The sequence below is a fragment of the Dromiciops gliroides genome, chromosome 1 (genome assembly GCF_019393635.1).
Source record: "Dromiciops gliroides isolate mDroGli1 chromosome 1, mDroGli1.pri, whole genome shotgun sequence".
NCBI classification, from domain to species: domain Eukaryota; kingdom Metazoa; phylum Chordata; class Mammalia; order Microbiotheria; family Microbiotheriidae; genus Dromiciops; species Dromiciops gliroides.
Genome location: NC_057861.1, coordinates 583,570,227 through 583,589,747, shown reverse-complemented (window position 1 = coordinate 583,589,747; position 19,521 = coordinate 583,570,227). Strand labels below are relative to the sequence as shown.

General features: G+C 35.9%; 1 protein-coding gene across 1 annotated transcript in view; it reads right to left on the bottom strand.

Annotated features, from left to right (window-relative positions):
• The window catches only part of SNX29 (sorting nexin 29), a 673,154-nt gene that overhangs the window by 340,688 nt on the left and 312,945 nt on the right, over positions 1–19,521 (bottom strand). The gene's annotated exons all lie outside the window — the stretch shown is intronic.

The window sequence follows — 19,521 nt, the reverse complement described above, 5'->3', positions numbered from 1 at the left end:
AGGTGGCGCAGTGGATAAAGCACTGACCCCAGATTCAGGAGGACCTGAGTTCAAATCCAACCTCAGACACTTGACACTTCCTAGCCGTGTGACCCTGGGCAAGTCATTTAACCCTCATTGCCCTGCAAAAATTTTTTTAAAAAAAGAACGATCAGCACAGGAGAGCTGCAGAAGTGGTCATTTCAAAGATAAAGGATATTTTAGTTTCAAATATTTGGTATGTGTATATATACATATAAAAAACTTATATCAGATTACCTGCTTTCTAGGGGAGGGGGCAGGGAGGGGAGGGAGGGAGAAAAATCTGAAATTAGGAAGCTTGTATAAACAAAAGTTGAAAACTATCTTTACATGTAATGGGGAAAAAAATAAAATACTTTATTAGTTAAAAAAAAAAAAAGGAAAGAAGAAAGTAGCTGAGCAGTGAAAGTGGAACATACCCTAAGGCAAGAGGCGGCTATGGCCCTTATTGTATTAAAAAAAAGTTCCAGGTGCAGCAGGTGGGAAAGAGACCCAGTGGAAAGAGACACATGGCAATGCAGTCAGGTTGTACATTTTATTTCCCTGTATTCTTAATTTTAAATAGTATCTCATAAATAAACTCTGCTTTGATTAGTTAAAGAAAAAAAAATATTTGGGAGGAGCATCTACACAAGACCACGGATATAAATCCTGTGCTTTCAGAGTAGCCCACAGAAAGAAGTTCTTTGTCAGCCATCTAAGTGACTTGCGATTAAGAAAGGAGATATTCATGGAAATGTTTAAATTTATACCATGTGCTTATGTATAAGTCACAGAGTGTGGTCAGGAAACGTAAAATCATATTAATGAAGTTGGCCATTTGTGTCTTCCAGGTCCATCCTTTCTGTGTCCATGTTTTTTCAAAGTAATCTCTCTCTCTCTCTCTTTTTTTTTTTTTTGCTTATGCAATATTCTTATCTAAGTCACTCTGTAAATCTTCCACCTGAGGCTGAAAAACTCTACTCTTTACATATTTATAAATCATGGTATGCCCCTGTGGCACAATATATCAACAGCAACAACAAGCAGGATTTCAATGATTCTGAGATACAGGAAGCCTGCCTAAAAGTATCTCAAAGGGAAGGTCTCTGTCTATTCCCAAGGAACCTTTCTACAGGAAGCCTATTCTATAATAATTCAGGGCAACTAGCAATCCCCAAAGTGTATTAAGTTTGCAAAATGTTATCAGTCAAAATAGCCTCTATTACACAGAAAAGAACGATCACATCAACAGTTCAATTCAATTCAATTCAACACAGAGCTTTGAGACAACCTACTAAGCAAGTAATCTAGTAAGGAATATGGAGGAATACAGAGCTACAAAATGTACCTATATTAATATCATATAAGGAAGATGGAATGTGATCGCAACAGAGGAAATATCAAGACAAAGTGCTACATAAAAGTTAAGGAGAAAGATAACATTTTCAGCTACAGTAATCAAGGGAAGGTTTTAGGAGAGGGCACCTGCGCTGGGAAGCAAAGTAAGGGAGGGATTAAAAGGGATGAGGAGGGAGCATTTAACAGGCATGGAAAATAGTCTTCATTAAAAATGCAGAACTAGGAAAAGGAATGAAGAGAGTGGTACAGGTTGGCTAAAACATAGAGTAGAGGAAGGAAATTCATAAGGATAGGTTGGAGTCATTGAGGGAAAAGGGAAATGTCAGGATAATGCATTTGTATTTAATGCCTTAACTGAAAGAGAGGCAGTAAAAGTTTTTCAGAAGGAGAATGGCCTAGTTAGGCTATTTGTCAGGAAGATTATTTTGGCAACTGTGTGAAAGACAGAATGGAAAGGGGAGAGACTAGAGGCAGAGACACCTGCTGGGTCATCACAATAATCCAGGCAAGAAATAATGAGACCCTAAACTACCATGGTGGCCGAGTATATTAACATAGATGACAAAACTTGGCAACTAACTGCATGCAGAGATTGAGGAAGTATCAAAGATAATTCCTAGGCTATGATACTGGCTGAATGCCTAGGAAGGGGACGAGTATTATCAACAAAGATTGAGAAGTTGAAAAGAGGAGTTAGTTTAGTGGAGAAGATGCTTACAGTTTGGTACATGTTCAGTTCTACATGCCTACTGGTGATTATGCAGGAAGACATGTCCAATAGGAATTAAAGATGTGGGACTAGAACTCAGGGGTGAGAGATAGGCCCTGGATATACAGATTTGGGAATAATCTAGACAGAGATGATAAATGAAAACATAGAATAAGAAAGAAAGGCCAAGGGCAAAGATTTGGTAGATAACCCACATATTAAAATTTGAAGCATTTTTTTAGTTCTTTATTATAAGAACCACAAACTAAGGGGCAGCTAGGTGGTGCAGTGGATAAAGCACCAGCCCTGGATTCAGAAGGACCTGAGCTCAAATCCAGCCTCAGACACTTACTAGCTATGTGACCCTGGGCAAGTCACTTAACCCTCATTGTCCTGCAAAACAAAACAAAACAAAAACAAACAAAAAAAAATCATAAGCTAAACTCACAAAATTAGCAGCTTCTTAAGGGGCAAAAATTGTCTTACATGTCTTGATTTTCCCCACAACTCCCTAGCACAATACCCCGTTACATGGTAGGCGTGCTTAGTTAGTCAGTCACCAACCACTTACTATGTGCCAAGCAATGTATTAAGTAATAGAGATAAGATAAAAAAAGTAATAGGTAAAGATAAAAACACTGTCCCTCAGAAATTATGTATTAAATAAATGATCTTTTGCCTAGCCTGATTCATTCAGCTACTGTTCTTCTGCCTCAGTTGTTGATGAAATTGTTGAAATTCTTGTGGTATTTTTATTTTAAAACCTAGCACACTTACTCTGAGTAGATTAAAAAGTAAGTCTGTTGGAAAACTCTCCAATGATTATAAAATAATAAAGCAGTGATAAAAAAGAACAAGCACCAAATAGTCATAATTAAGATATACCCAGAAAATTAGGGAACTGAATTACCTGTCAAATGCCAACAACAGAGAAATTTGGCAGGACATGTTGTTTTCTGACATTACTTCTATTAATAATTCACAAACCACTCAAATATTGTTCAGACAACAAGGGAATTCTATGTTATAGACTTTCTGGAATTAAAATGAATTACTTCATATATGTGTGAATTCTAACATGTTTCAAAATTATTTGGTTTTTATTCCTTTTTTCTTTTAACTCCAATACAAGGTTTGTGTGTGTGTGTGTGTGTGTGTGTGTGTGTGTGTTGTTGTTGTTTTTTAGTGAGGCAATTGGGGTTAAGTGACTTGCCCAGGGTCACACAGCTAGTAAGTGTTAAGTGTCTGAGGCCAGATTTGAACTCAGGTACTCCTGACTCCAGGGCCGGTGCTCTATCCACTGCGCCACCTAGCTGCCCCACCAATACAGTTTTAATTACTGTAAAATAACTAATGTTAAATAAAAACTTTCCCTCTGAGCTTTTTAAAGAACTAATCCTAAAACATAATGTAATGAAAGGAACAAAAGATGTTGAGTCAGAATGTCTAGGTTGCTGTCCTGGGTTTGTCACTGTGAGAAAATAATTATTAATAATGGATTTCTTGGGGGGCTCCAGAGATCAGTTTCTCAGTTCTTTCTTCCCCCCACTCCGGAAAATCTAGTTCTCCTTGATCTGGGATAAACTCAGGGAACAAATGAAATGGAGATCAAATGGGATCAAATCATACCCAAATAATGGACTTTGCCTTAAGCAACTTGAGCAATTTGGGGGTCTTTGCATTTTTTTCCCTGATGTCATCTGTAGAGTTCATTTTAATGTGGACTTCCTTCAAATTATGTCAACCAATGGAATTAAAGATGATAACCAATTAGCTTTGATCAATGTATATGACTCGCCTCTATCAATAACCCTTGGAAGATCCCATTAGAGCCTTGTGGGTTTTAGAGACTCTCTTGTCTCTCTCTTAGGACAGCATAGGTCTTCTGAGTTCTCTTGGGTCTCTTCTCTTGCTTGCACTAACTGCCAAGCTGAAGTTCTCTCCCTGCTTTCTCTACCATGCAGCCTGAGACCATGAGAAGTTAGGGAAATACATGATCAATCCTTTACTGGTATATTGTATTAATAAAATAATAATATGCTCACTGCCAAAGCTGATATAGCAATAGCTATTAATTTTTTTTAAATGTTATTTACTTAAGGTTCATAATCTGAAGTCCATTACCGTTAGGTAATGTTTTAAAAAAAGAGAGGAGGGAGAAGAGATAATAGTACTCTTACTACTTAACCCACAGGGTACAGTGAAGACCAACTGAAATATCATATGTATCCTTAAAGTGTTATATACATTTCAGCTACTACTAGTAGTAAAAGTAACAGCAGCAACAAATATTTTGTTTGGACTCATAATGCAAAATATGGCACATGTTTTCTGCCAGATCTTGTGAGCATATAAATTATTACCTGAAAATAGCCTATGAAAGTATCTTTTGGTACAGTGGAGGAGTCTAGTAAAATTACTATACTGGTTTCCAAAAGAAGAGTCTTCTTCCCCAAAAGGCTACCTCATTCCTAGAAAATCATTGAGCTAACTGTAGAATCTGGTCCAAAAAAATTGGATCAGAGCACTATGGATTCATGGCCAGAAGGAATCTTAGAGATCATCTCACAAGGTGATATAAGCACCTCTGGAAGTCCTTACGGCAGTCCAAAGGGGTCCAAAAAATCAAAACTATTTTCATAATAAAACTAAGACATTTTAATTTCTAATGTGGTAACTATCAATAGATAGAAGCCAAGTAAATAAAAGCTCTTTGCAGGAGGAGAGGGCTCCTCAATGATTTTTTTTTTTTAGTGAGGCAATTGGGGTCAAGTGACTTGCCCAAGGTCACACAGCTAGTAAGTGTTAAGTATTCACTTAACACTTTTAAGAGTACAAAAGGGTCCTGAGACCAAAAAGTTTGAGAATCTCTGAACTAATCTAACCTCCCCCTTTTACAGAAGACACTGAGACACAGATTTGCCCAAGGCAACACAATCAGCAGCTATGCCAGGATTTGAACACGTAGGTCTGAAGGGCTCTAAGTAGGAAAGTCAAAATTTGAACCAGGTTCTCTAAGTCTAATTCTGACACTTTCCATTAAACTTCTCTAAAACAATTCCTTTGCCTGAAATTTTACATAAAAAAAAAAAAGTTTAGCCCTGGCAAGTTTGTCACCAGCAAAAACTGCAGCGGTAAAATGCAAATATCCTTTACAAACAGTACAACTTCCAGTTAAATTTAAATAACTAGCAAATGGTAAAGAGCTACCTGTAAAGTGATTAGCACAGTACCTAAAACATAGTAGGTGCTATATAAATGCTAGCCAGTTATTATTATTATTATCTTAGGTACTCAATTCAAAGTCACAAATGAAATATCAGAATCATATGCCAAACACAAAATATTCAAATGAGCAAATGGATCTGTGATCTCGATCATCCATCTGCAAGACCCCTCAATCACAGAGATCCCAGCCCATCCATGCCTGCCCATCCTATGCAACTCTTGTTCAAGATCATCACATCATCACAGAGGGTCTGCTCAAAGCAATGAAGGCCTTTCTCACCTCCTGACATCCAGCATACCTGTAGAGCGCTCTTGTCATACAGCTGTCAACCTTTGCTTTTGGCACCTAACCAATTCAATCTTTCTTATTATCTATGCCCTCGATGACATCTTTAACTCTTCTTCTTTTTCTTCTTTCTCATTAATTATATGTTGTAGCCTGCCCATAGTCATCATGGGTTTTTCCCACTGCTCTCTGAGTGATATTCATTTTCATTTCTATAGATGTTGTTAAGTTCCATGTCTTACAGAAACACCGATAGAATGTTGGTATGAAAAAGATTAACCTTTGTTTCCAAGAGAAGCTTGGGGGTTTTAAAGGAGTGCTGTAATTTTGTTAAGACAACCCCACTTGGGGCAGCTGGGTGGCTCAGTGGATAGAGCACTCAGACACTTGACACTTACTAGCTGTGTGACCCCGGGCAAGTCACTTAACCCCAATTGCCTCACCAAAAAAACAAAAACAAAAACAAAACAAAAGACAACCCCACTTGCTTGCCCCTTTTGTTCAATTCTGGGCCAAATTCACTGTCCATTTGAACTGTCTGACCGTGCTATGCATATATACTGATACCTACTGTATTTTGCCCCCACATCATGATGTCATTGGTCCTCATCAAGTCCAAAGGGTCAACAACAACGAGGTTATACATCCAAGTGCGTGCAATAATATGGACAACAGATATTCTTTATCCACTTGATCTTTCCTATATACTATAACAAGGACTTTAAGGTTTGCAAAGCACTTTATAAATATCTCATTTTTTCATTACTAAAACTCTAGGAGATAGGTATTCTTATCATTCCCACTTTATAGATGAGGAAACTAAGGCAGACAGAAATTGAGTAACTTGCCAGGGTCATATCGCCAGTGTCTGAGGCAATATTTGAACTCAAGTCTTCCTGATTCCAAGTCCTGGGCTATAAGCATTGCTCCACCAAGAATGCAGGATAATTATTCCAGTATAATACTCTTCTTTCTGAGTACACTGACGATTTCAAATAAAAGGCATTATTTCTCAGCAATATATCTCTGCCCTGTAGAACTGTTTATAAATGACCACCCCTTGTTTATAACTTTCTCTTTAAAGGAAGACTTATTTTCTTTTTAATACAATTTATAATTTTGTTATATGCCTCCAAGAGAAACCTGATCTCATCATGCACTCCTTCATTCATTCTATAGGGAGTGTTCAAGAGATAATAAACTTCCCCTGCAGCAAAGTGCCACTTCGTCTGTTATTTTTCATCATAATGATATGTTTTCAAGCAAGATCCTCAAGTACTAAGTATAAGATTTCTAAACATGTTTAGATACCATGTACAATTTCAACTTTAATTTGCAATGCTATACTTCACCATCTCTTTGTGCATTACATTTTTTTCCTCAATCAGATGTTAAAAATCATCTGCTGCCCTTTTCAGACCTGTTAGCAAAAGCTATTTTGTGCTTGAACATCCTATATTGATTCCACCTGAAATACTCATATTCTGAACAAAGTTTCTGAACAAACCTTCATCTATTCTGCCCCATTCCAAGAGTTCTCCATTTGTTTATTCCTTACCTGTGGTTAATCATATAATGTTCTAATTGGCTTATTTCAAAAGTTGTTTTTTAATATGCATAGCCATCTCAGCCCTCGCTACAGACCACTGGTCTGAAAATAATTAATGAAAATGGAGATGACTTAGGAAACTAAAATCTCCTCTAGTACATGTTAATCAAGATGAGATTTATTTATAGCCTGGTGTGCTATAGCCCTAGGTACCAAACTGGATCAAAGCCCAAAACTCTGGGGATTGAAGCTGTCCTGATACCACAGTACTGTAAAAGAAGTCACATCCCTATCTCAGAGGTGTCCAGGGCTCTAAGATAATGGGTTTAGAACTTTAAATAGAATATAATAACCTATAATAACTTGGGCAAGCTACTTCCTCCCTCCAGGCCTCACTTTACTTCTTGGTTAAACAAGAAGGACTGAACTAGATTACTTCTAAGGTCCCTTACAGCTCTATACCTATAGCCCTATAACCCAAACCTTCCCTCTGAGACTTTGAAACCTAATCGACCCCAGGTCTTGGAAACCTATGAAAAGTAGCCCAGGTAAAGACTAAATCCAAGATCAGAAGTTCTTGACTTAGAATGCTTGAGTTTATTATTTTAATAGTCTTATAACTGTAGTTCAATATAATTGGTTTCATTTGTAATACTGTGTATTTTACTGTAAGCATTTCAAAACATAATTCCAAGACACAAAGAACGTTAAAAACTTTGAAACGTCCAGATGAACTCAAACTTTCCTCTGGTGACTGGTAACTTAGGGGATGGAAGAAGTTTAAAAGGGAACTCCTCAAATGGGGATCACTTTTCTACTTCTCTCATTCTCAAAAACAACAATGTGCAAAACTCAGAAATTCAATTAAGTACAATTCAATTTAAATCAAGGTTTAATAAGAAACAAAAAGGATAAATTGTCCAAATCACGAAAATACTGGATAATCATATCTTTGACCAAGTTTCTTATTTGTTGAATTAAGTAACTTAATATTCAACTATAAAGAAAATATTCCAATTACCTGTTTTACAAGGACAGACTTCTTTTAAAGTTGCCTCTGTGTTTGTCACTCATGCATTTTATTTGGCTCCAAGAAATCAAGAACTTATTTCACCAAAAGGTTTTTCTTTTATAAACTCAACCCCAAGTCATGTAAGATAGTATAGAGGGGGAAAAAAAGAGGACCAAGGACAGAACCTTTGAAGTCACCCAATTTTGGTGGGAATATCCTTGATGAAGATCAACAGTGGCAGATAAAGATTAAGTCAATAAGATCACTAATAGCTGGTTACTTCTCCACCTCTCTCTCTCTCTCTCTCTCTCTCTCATATTTTTCTGTCTCTGTCCTTTCCTCTCCCTCACAATACACCCTCTGCTTTTGACCACTAACCTTCCCTTCATATTCACCTTTTCCACACATAACCTCATATATCCCAATTAACATAATCTCTTGTTTCCTCTCTGTTTCTCTCTTTCCCTATCACCAGGCATTATCTGTAGCATTTACTTGGCTTTTGGCTTACATTACCATGCATGCATGCATGCATGCATGTATAGGTATGTACATGTGCATGCACACATGTATATACTTATATGTGTGTATGTGAATATGCCTATACATATATCTATGCCTGTGTATTTATATATTTATATAAATATAAATATATATGTATATATATATATATATGTTCTACCTCTAGTTTATTGAGATCAAAGGAAATATCTCCCTCCTCTTTGTATTCCCAGAACCTAACAGAGTTCCTTACTCAGAGTAGGCAGCTCAGTGGATGGAACTGGAGTCAGTATCAGGACTAGAGTCAGGAAAGCCTGAGTTCAAATCCAGTCACAGACTCAGATCCTTACTGTGTTACACTAGGCAAGTCACTTAAACCTCTGTTTGCCTCAGTTTTTTCATTTGCAAAACAGAAATAATAATAGCACCTTCCTCCCAGGGTTGTTTATGAGGATCAAATGAGATAACCGTAAAGCATTTAGCCCAGTATATAGTAAATGCTTTATAAATGTTAGTTATTGTTATTAGTTATTAAAGTTGGTAGATAATAATACTTCAGAACTGTAGAGTACTTAAATGCTAACAATAATCGAGCATGAACATTTAATTTGGTTTTCATAATTTTTTGAGGCTGTCATTCTCCCCATTGTAAAGATAATGATAATGCTGTGAGCAGCTTTGCATATAGAGGAAATTGGAGTAAGTGAGCCAAAATGATAGTTCACAAACTCATAATACTTTCTGGGATCTTTTGCTATGAAAGATGAGATTTTTCTCTTGAGCTAACAAGTATGCCTGGCACAACATGGGGAAGCAGACTGCTTTGGAGACAAAACCTGGATTAAAACCGCAGCTTTGCTACTTACTACCTATGTGACCTTGGGCAAATAACTTCAACCTTCTGTGTCTCAATTTTCTCTTGTTTAAAATAAGAGAGTTGACTAGAGCACCTCTAAGATACTTTCCATCTCTAAATCCTATGAACCTCTGGGATATTGCCAACCTAGGGATAAAGTCAAGAAATGCACTCTTATCTGTTGAAAAAGGAAAAAAGAAAAAAATTCTAAATCTCAATCACCAATATAGCATTCTGAAAAATGGGTCACCCAGTGCATAATCAAGTTCTTCCATTTATAAAGAGAGAGGTGATTCTCAGAGAGGAAGGAATTGCTTTATGGGATTATTTGTTGTCTACAATTAGTTGAAGCCAAATCAATAACCCATTGTTTCTATGGCCTATCTACTGGGACATGGAAATAGCTTTGTTATATAAAACCTCTGTAATGATATGCTTGTAATGCAATTTTACCCAGAGTTTTCAAATATCATGAGGCTGCCAATATTCCATTTTAATTAGCCCCACTTTTATTTCCCTGTGTCATAATTGCCCCGTCTCATTCTAGGGCTCTCCATATCACTAAACTATAACAATATAAAATTACAGTATGTGATCCTGGAGATAAACACTAAAGATCATATATCCTAACTCTCTTAACATATACATACATACATATATAAATACATATATATATATATATATAATTTTTAGAAACTGTGGCAAAAAGTTGAGATTTCCCCATAATCAAACTAGTAGCAGAATTAAAAATAGAGTTCAATACCTCTCCACTCCAAGCCCTTGTCCTTCCTCTCCCTCTTCCCCATCAAAAAAAAAAGTCAACATGTTATTCAGAAAAATTCAATAAAAGCTAATTATAAAAAAGAAGTAATAGATGTGAAATATCTCACTAAGTCCAATACTGATTCTCATTAGGTTCACCTTGACTTCTTTTGGACCCTAAGCATCTTATCAGTGCTTTAAGAATCAACAATCCTTTCCTATAGTTTATTAGATCAGATTCCTCTCTGCTGATTTAATTCTGACTATTTAAGGTCATCTAAACCGACTGTACCTTATGTATTCAAACTTGTATTTCACAACTACTCCCAAACTTTGGACCCATTGTTCATGTGAGATTAGCCTCTTTTCCCCTACCACCACTACTTTAGTCATACATCCCATGCTTATTCCACCATCTGGCTTTGTTCATATTGTTTCCCACACCTAGATTGCCCTCCTTTAAGGGCTTAAATCTTACATTTCCTTTAAAGCCAAGTTTAATACATGCCCAAACTCCATGAAGCCATCCCTAAACTCACACCACAAAAGCCCTTCCCTTCTGTGAATAACTAAAGCACTCTGGTCTATAACATACAATCTAGCACTAGATTGATTACAATGCCTTTTGTTACAGTCCAGCTGTTTCATTACCAACATAATTTATCCCTCTAAGAGACTGTGTCCCCTTTAGTGCCTTTTCTGCTCATAGCTCTCAGAGGCCTGAATACTGCTGATCACACAGTGGTTACTTACTAAGTACTGGCACTTAACAAATACTATTTTCTTGGCTGGGTAGGATCACAATTTCATAGACACTTGCAGAACTCATGATATGACTGCTGTGACAATGTCACTCAATTCAACAGGAATGGTGAACAAAGTACACTAAGATAAGGTATACATTTCTATGTATACGTTTAGTGTGTCTTTGTCTATAGGTATGTATATATGTGTATGTACTATGTGACCAGCACCCAAAAGATCACAGCAGTTCACAGGCATTATGAGTTGGCCAATAACAAACAATCATTATTAAATTTAAAAGTTACCTTCATTTTCAATCATGGGGAAATGTGATGGTAAAGAATATGAAATGCTTATTTAAAAAAGATTTTGCATTTATGTCCAGCTAGCTCCAGACAAGAATTTAAAAGTCTATGTAATATTCTAATTTTCCATCAAAGTGTAAAGATTTTACTATTTCAACACCTTTGAAAAGGAGGGGAGAAACAACTCTAAAAATACACTGGTTGGGGCCTGGTTATCTTCTTGAGTATACTTTGTTTATAATGAGTAATTTAAATACATTAGAAAGGAAATCATGCAGTTCTTTTGTATTCAATACATAAAGAGCCATAATTATGAATGATAAACATACATATATGTGAGATATATATACACAAATTTTAATTGCATTTACATATACATAATATCATGGGATTTTAGAATAGAAAGGGACCTTAAAAATCTAATCTCAGTCTACAGATAAGAAAAATAAAGGCCAAAAATATGGTATTCTTCCTCTGATCATACAGCTAGTTAGTTAATGGTAGAGCAGAGTCTAAAACCCATGTCTCTTCCACTATACTACATTGATTCCCTTCCTTATTCCTAATAGTTATAAGAGAAATAGTCAGTGAGCTGAATACCTACTTATATACTGCATATTATATTTCCTGTAATCTAAATGTAATCATTTATGTAAAACCCAATCAGGAAACTCAAGTTCTGAAATTATTTCTTAGTACCACACAAGGAGATCCAGATTTACAAACAAAAGGGTCCTGAGAGGTTACCTAATTTAATCTCTTCAATTGTGCAGTTAAGTGACTTGCCTAAGGTCACACATGTAATAAAAACTGTATCAGAACTTGTCTGGTACAATAAATTCAAGTCTTCTGTATCCAGAGCCAGTCACACAGCACGTGGCCTCTCCAATGAAAAGTGATGTTCTTAATGATGACCTATAGGTAATATAAGCCCTGAAGTGACTTATGAATCAAAAATAGAAAAACTGTGGTAAATAAAGTTTCATGCTAATTACATTCCAGTATTATTCTAATGTTTTTTAAAGGCAAGACATGAATGATCTATAAAATAGAACACCTCAGTGTCCACCATTCTGGATAAATGTGTACTAGCTGCTAGTACTTAAAAGCCTTCTCTCCCTGCCCTGCAGCATCCCCATTCCCCCCCTTTAATATTGAATAAGTGAATCATACACTAATATCCCCTTATTTTGTATATACAAACAGAATAAGTTTTGGGTCACATTACAGAGGTTCAGGGGTATTACTCTATAAAGTTTCTATCCAAGAGTATTTAATGAATATGCTAGCTATTAATCTGTTCTCCCCTCCTTCACATTCCTTCTTCAGAGCACATTTTTTCCGGCTGGGCTCATTTGTTTCTTATCTTCTTAGTCCCAGGAACTCAGCATTAAGGGTCAGGATTTGAACCTTCAAACCTCCTAACCATAACAGGATATCAATTATCTTATTAAGTCAAAAGCTTTCTTTGAATTCCTGATACTAAAAAACATCAGCAATGCAAGTTATTACTGATTAATATTTTACACATACACAATTGCTTCAAAGTTTATACAGTGCTTTATATACATTATCTCATTTGGTCTTCATTATAACCCTCTGATATATGGTAATGAAATTATCATCTCCATTTTACCAATGAGGAAACATGTTCAGAAGGGTTAAGTCTGATAAGTAGCAAGGCAAGGTTTATCCAAATCATTTGACTCTCAGCCCAGTATGTTTTTCACTAGATTGTTATTGGAACTATTCCCAACTCATCCCCAGAACCCTGATGACTATCATGATATCCTAGACAAAGTATCTAAAGGCTAAATACAATTCTATACTATGGGATTGACAGAAATCAAAGAAGAAAAAGCCTCATGCTGATAAGAATGTTTATGACTTTCATTTGAATTTCACTGAGTTTCTATATACATAAATTTATAGAATTCTCAAAGAAAGACTATAGTATTTGTTTTAACTGACTGTAGCATAAAAGAACCTTTCCCTTTCATCAGACCATGTATTTCAACTCACATTATGACTGCTTCATCAATACCCTACATCTTTCACATTCATAAAAATCGAGTACATGAAGATTTGCCACTGGAGTCGATGACTTTCTTATTCACCTTACCCTTATTCAGTCCAAATCAACATCCCAAATGAGTTGCCAGTGCTGTTGTAAGGGAACCATCCAATATTCAGGACAGCAAATTTTTCTTTTTGCTTTGGAGAAATTATTTCTTGTTGGAATTAACTGCAAAACCCTCTTATAATAAACTCTAAGGAATTTTTCCCCATTATTCTATTAAAGAAGTTATCTTCCTAAGACTTTCACTTAACCTAACTTAATTTGACAATCCCCTAGCCCCATTACATATAGAACCAAGGTGAGATAGAAAGAAAAGGACTAAAGACCTCCCATTTTTCTAACTTTTCTTTTTCCATTTTTCCTTCATTCATAACAACAGGCAAGAGATAAGCAACCAAATAAAACAAGATAAAGGAAAAGGGCAGGAAGAGTAAGCAAGAATCAAGAGTGAGACCACGGTAAGTAAGCTAACAGAAAGATTGTTCTTTTTTCTTCAAAAAGAAAGAAACCTCTAATAAAAGCTAGCATTTATGTAGCATTTAAAATTTTTAAAGCATTTTTAAAAGATTGTCTCATTTTGTCATTCCACTAACCCTTTGAGGTAAATATTGTTAACCCCATTTTATAGAGGAGAAAACTGGGGCTCACCCATCAAGGCACAAATCTTCCTGTTCAAACATCTAAAACCTCTTCATATGTGACAAAACTTACACTTACAACCTTCTAATTACCATAATTTAATTGAGGGAGGGCGAGAAACCTCACACCTATATTGTCCTTCAGTTAAACATTTAACCAATAGGAGTACTTTGGTCAAAGTCCTTAGTCCCAAATTATAAAGTGTTCTCTAGTGACAGGGGCGGTTGAAGCACTGTCTTTTTATTAGTCTCAGAAAAGTTATCATAAACAATAACATCAAACATAGGATATAATAAAATAATCTTTGAGGATCAAATCGGAAAATGTTTCAAAACATTTTATTACTGTTAAAGGGCTTTTTAAATGTCTGCTTTTATTATAATGGACAGCCAAAGTGACTCAAATTTTCTATCATAGGGTATAGGTAACACAGTAATAAAATGGTCAATGTGATTTCACTAGCCACCTTTAATGGGCACGTTAATGCTGGCAGAAGTTTGGTCAGCCCAAAAGATAGCTTAAGTATTTTTAGAAAATTAAATATTTTAGAGAAATTATTTTTATGATATTTCTTTTAAAATACATTCAAACTGGAAATAGATTACACAAAGCCTTTAAAAATAAAGTTAACACTTCCAAGAGATCACCACACACTAACATAAGCAACAATAAACTAAAAATGATAATCAATGATGAAAAATTACAGCTTTTTTGCAGTTGAGCCTGTTTTGTTTTTAACCATTTCTCTATATAGCCTACCTGTGATCTAAATACTAAAGAAAAACATTAATTTGTGATCCATTAATACTGTCAATTCTAACAATTAAGTTATTGATGCATAACTCCATTGATTTATTGTCTCTGAGAATTATTATATACTATGCTTCAAAATACATATTGGCTTTCACTTCTTTGATCAATATTTATACCCTGAGGTCAAGACATCTTAACATTTATTCTAAAAGGAAGTCAATATTTCACCTCCTTAACAAGAGCCCTAATTACTATAGAAAGGTCATACCTTTGGTAGTGGTGATTAATAACAGATGTGTTCAAGCCAAGAAGAAAATCTTAGGTTCAAGCAAGCAGATAGGACATGGTGTACATAAAATTGCTTGGGCTCTGAAAAAATGTTGAAAGCATGCAAGGGCAAAGTATCAGTAGGAGTGACAAAAGTAACAGCAGAAGATTAAGGCATCTGGGAAACAGTTCACATCAGAAAGTGATGAACAACAAAAACCTTTGAAAGTTGCTGACAGGAGCTGACCTGGCTAGAGCTGGGGAATCCAGCTATGAATGGTAGACAAGGGAAAAACAAATGTTTAAGATGAAGAAAGAAATCATAAGATTCAGAAAAAGCAGTGGAGAAAAGGCCTTGGATAAAATTTTTGCTTGGCAACGTTCTGGGTTTCTTGGTTGCCTTTTCTGTCAGAAAACAGAGGGGTGATCGTTATGAATGGGCAAAAACTACAACTAAAAATTCCTTAGTCTTCTCCTAAGTCGACATGGGGTTCAAAACTTGAGCAATAGATTAGGAATCAAAAAATGTGAGTTTGAATATTCAGGTTCTGCTACCTACCCTTTGTATGACCTTGGGAAAATGAAACTTCTTACCTTTCTGGGTCCCAGGTTCCTTATCTGTAAAATGAAGGTTGGACTATATTGCCTTTGAATCACTTCCAGCTATAAATTTTATGAAGTAACATATGCCAATTTCATTTGGTTGGTTTTTATAAACTTTCAACCAAATTGACCACAATGCTTTGCTTCAAAATTTATACCAAGGTAATTTGTACCTCAGACATGGTAAAAACTAGTTGGCAAGTCATTTACTGCTAAACTTATTATCTTCTCTATTCCCCTGAGCCAAAGAGAAAGGGGGAAATACATTTTCCCCATTAATTTTAAAAGCCTTTACCACCGAATGCAGAAAGAATATTTCAAGAAGACAAAAAGGCAATATTTTAGCATTTAAATCCAGTTTTCTCCACAAAGGGAAAATAATTTCTACATATTATATAGAAAAAATTGTACTGTTACTGTATAAGACATTTCACTTATGGAAGAGCTGAATTTAAAAGACTCATTTTCAGTAGCATTAATCTCAGTCTTCTGGAAATGAAAGAATTGGGTATAAAAAATGGCCTTTGTGAGAAGAAAGCCTGAAAGATTTTATAGTACTTCCCTATCGTGTATGGACTTATATTATTAAAATTTGAGTTTTAAGCTTCCTACGGGAAACTTAACCAAGAACCAACTTAGATAGTCCCAGGTGAACAGAGACCATTTTTCAACCAGAGGAGGGCAAAAAGTTACCTGTATTAAGTGAGGATGTTTGTGAATTGAGACTTTTTAAAGGTTTTATTTAAAAAATACTTTTTAAAAGTACTTGTCACAGTAAGTGAAAGGCTGACAGTTTGCCCTAGCAGAGCTTGGTATTCGTGTACTGGAAATGGAAGGTGTGAGTCACAGCGAGTAGGCCTGAGGAAATAGGGTATATTCAGCCTTTTGCTTCACCGGATCTTGAGTCAACTTTTACCTTCATCAACAGAAGCCACTGAAAGCAAGAAAACTGATGAAGAGAAATCAGTCACAGGGGAAGTTACAAAGGGTTGTTTTTCAAACAACAAAACCAAGGACGACATGGAAAAGTTGTCAAAAGAAAGTTTTCAAGTTGGTGGGAAGGGTTGGAATTAAAGAGATTCAATTATCATTTCTCAGAAAGTCTACAATAAGTAGAGAGATAGCCTCATAGACCTAGTATATGTTTAACAAGGGAGTTGAAGGTACTGTGGGGAAAATAAAGCTTCAATTGTAATTCAGGTGCTTTAAAAACAGATGATAGTAATCAAAATCCACTGTAATATATGGAAAGGAAAATGGTTAGGGAGAGAACTAAATAACTTTCAATCTACTCTTTGCATGTGCTCTTATAGGGCGACATCCAGATCATAGCATTACTCTTCCTTCATTGTTTTGTTTTGTTTTTTCATTTTAGATGTGGACACTATCAGAGGGTCCATCTGACAAGTAATCATGTGCAGTACCTCACAAGACAACCAAATGGCTTAGAATTAATTAAGCAGGGGGCAACGCAATGCTTTCAAAAAGTCAAACACACCACCACCAAAATGGATAAAACAATGTTCAATTTATTCTTTTTACATAACCATTTCAAAGGAATTTAATGGTAAAATAATGCAATTAGTTTATTAAATTTACACTGGAATAAATGTGACTATAATCTCAGGGAAGCTTTACAAAATTCCAAATTCTGGCATATGTAATGCCATATTCTGGCATATGTAACCAACAATTTTCAGGCCAGAGAAAGCCTCAAATTTGTTAAAGAAAACACCAAACTCAACCTCTTCTGAAAATGTCAGTGAATACACATTCCTAAATAAGCACATCTTCTAAATTATACCACAGAACAGTCATGGATTACCTAAAGTCAGTAACTCCCTCTAAGAAATCACAAATTTAGGTAAAATAATGCTTCGTGATAAATAATAAATTAAATAATAATTAGGTAAAATAATGTTTCAGGGGCTGTTAGGGCTGAGCTGTAAAACCATATAATATTGCTAGGAGGGAATAATAATAATAATAATAATAATAATAATAATAATAATAATAATAATGACAGCTAACATTTACATGACAGTTCCACTATTTATTAATTCAATGACAGCATGCTTGCATGAGTTTTGACTAATGGACGAGGCTCTCAAGATTTCCTAGTCACCAATGGAGTGAAGTAGGGCTATGTGCTTGCTCCCATGCTTTTTAGCATGATGTTTTCAGCAATTTGTCAGATGCCTTTAATAAGGATGATGATGGCACCAAGGTCAGCTACTTCACTGCCAGTAAACTATTTAACTTAAAAAGGCTACAAGCCAAGATTAAAATGGAGGGAGAGCTGGTGCACAACTTTTTATTCACAAGTGACTGTGCTGAGATGCAACTGAGTACAGATTGATTCTCTGCTGCCTATGCTAATTTTTGTCTAATTATTAACACCAAGAAAAGAGAAGTTCTCCACTAGCCAGCACTACACCATCCATACTTGAAACCATTACTCATAGCAAATGGAGAGACTGATGCTGTTGATAAGTTCACTTAGGTTGGTAGTATACTTTTCAGGGATACACACAGAGATGATGAGGTTGATGACAGAGCAAGCTCAGTGTCTGGGAGGCTCCAAAGAAAGGTGTGGGAGAGGAGAGATATTAAACTGACTACCAAACTGAAGGTCTACAGAGCCACTGCGCTGACTTCACTGTTGTATACCTGTGAAACCTGGACAGTATAGCAGTGCCATGCCAGGAAACTGAATCACTTCCATTTGAATTGTCTTAGGAAGATACTGCCAAGATAAAGTACTAAGGTCCTTTCTCGAGCTAAACTGCCAAGCATTCAAACTGTACTACAGAGAGCACAACTCTGATGAGCTGGCCATGTTACTTGAATGCCAAATGTACATGTGCCTAAAAGACTATTTTACATAGAACTCATATAGGGCAAGCACTTATATAGAGGTCAGAAGAAGCAATATAAGGACACTCTCAAGGTCTCTTTGAAGAACTTTTGAATTGATTGTGAGACAGGGGAGACACTGGCACAGGACCACCCAGCATGGCAGGCCCTCATCAAAGAAGATGCTGTGCTCTATGAGCAAAGCAGAATTGTAGTAGCTTAAAAAGAAACCCGAGATGTACAATGATTAATATGACCATTTGTGTCCAACCTGTGGTAGAGTCTTTTGAGATTGTATTGGTCTGATCAGCCACAGCTGGGACACACTGTACCTTACCTTAACTCCAACATAGTGATATCATTTTGTTCTTCTTTGAGAATAACAGACAAGGGGCAGCTAGGTGGTGCAGTGGATAAAACGCCAGCCCTGGATTCTGGAGGACCTGAGTTCAAATCCAGCCTCAGACACTTGACATGTACTAGCTGTGTGACCCTGGGAAAGTCATTTAATCCTCATTGCCCCACCAAAAAAAAAAAAAAAAGAATAAAGGACAACAACCTACCAACTATATGTCGGGTACTATGCTAAGTGCGTTTTATAAATATTATCTCATTTGATATATTGAGACTATATTATAACAAGGGACTTAGACTTAGTCTTAGGCTGTTAAGACTACAAAGAATTAGATTAGGCTGCTTGAATATGTTAATAGATCCCAGGAATGTCCATTAGTAAATAAGCATTACCTAAGCATCATATATGGAGGGGCATTTCTAAAATAGCAGGCACACTTAAGGACAGAATCATAGAATGGTAGAGCAGGAAGGGTCCTAAGAAATCAAACAGTCCAATTCCCTCATCTTATAGATAGAGAAACAGAGAACGAGGGAAATTAAATGACCTGAGGTCACAAACTTGATTGGTGACAGTGCCACATTTAAATCAGGTCTCTGTCTCTCAGGCCAGTTTTCTTTCTATCATACCATAGTTCTCCATAATTTTAGAATA